The sequence below is a fragment of the Mus caroli genome, chromosome 9 (assembly GCF_900094665.2).
Source record: "Mus caroli chromosome 9, CAROLI_EIJ_v1.1, whole genome shotgun sequence".
NCBI lineage: Eukaryota > Metazoa > Chordata > Mammalia > Rodentia > Muridae > Mus > Mus caroli.
This window is the reverse complement of record NC_034578.1, coordinates 91,920,825-91,922,114: the sequence shown is the minus strand read 5'-3', so window position 1 is coordinate 91,922,114 and position 1,290 is coordinate 91,920,825.

The window sequence follows — 1,290 nt, the reverse complement described above, 5'->3', positions numbered from 1 at the left end:
ACTCCAGCAGGCACTGTAGTCAAGTCTTTGGGCTCTGCAGACAGATATCCTGCCTGTTAGCAGCAGGTCCAACGGCTACTGCTGGCCCAGTTANTCTGCCACATGAGTGAGTGGTTCAGTGGTCATGGCTACAAGCCCTTGGATACGTTAACCAAAAGACACAAAGTGGCTGCTAGCAAGCAGATGGAGCAGAACCACACCAGCTTGGGCTAGTCCAGCAGGGAGTCTGTAGGGAACGAGGATATCTCCCCCTCCCTTGATCTGGTCAAGGGGAGAGCTGGCACAAAGTGGCATTCACTCCTGGGATGATATGACCATGCCTTCTGTCCTTAAACAAACTTGTCTGTCTGAACCATCTGCATGCCTGCTGTTCACAGAAGAGTGTCAGATCCCTGGGACTGGAGTTAGACAGCAGTAGCTACCACATGGTTGCTGGGAGTCAGACCTTGGTCCTCTGGAAGAGCAGCCTTGCTCTTAACCCAAGCTGGCTCTCCAGTCCCACTGAAGTTTACGGCCTGCTGGCACGGCTGGGATCCTTTAACTGCCCACCTCCTGACCCTGTGGGCAGCTTGTTGGGATAGGAGTCACCTGATCATCTCCTCCCTGGAAAGGTGGTTCTTGCATTGAGAGGGATGGTGAGGCCAGATGCTATTGTGCTGTGGCTTGGGGACACCACTGTTTCCTGTTGTTTTTCTGATGCTGACAGTATGAGGGACAATGAGAGGGCTTCTTCCCTGAACACTGTTATGATTTTCATGCTGCCTTCAAAGTAGACTTTACATTCATGAGTCTAACTTAGAACTCTTTCCAGGCGGTAGGTGTTATACAATGGGAGGCTGTACTCCCTGGGGAGCCTCTGAAACAGGAGTGTAGCTGAGTGGCCTACTGACCCTGTTCCCAGAGGCCTCAGCCAGGCCTCTGGAAAGAGACCCAGAACTGGGGCAAGGGGGTAGGCGGGCCTTGTACCTCCTCACTAGCTAACAGAGAGCTTCAGTACTAAAGGTAGAGAGCNCCCCACAACACCCACAGCCACCAATTATGACACCAACATTATTTTAAATTATTTATTTTTTTCTGTATCTCAAATCACAGAATATATGATACAATTTTTCTCAAGCTCAACATACTCATTTCAGATGTTTTCTTCTCTTACAGCATGGACAAAAATGTGTGGATTGATGAAAAAAAAAATCACTCAGAGCTTTTTAAAACTAATGCTTCCTAGACACACCCTGAGCTTCTGTCTGGAGTGGGTACAGGGAGTAAAAAAATTTAAATTCCCCGTCTATT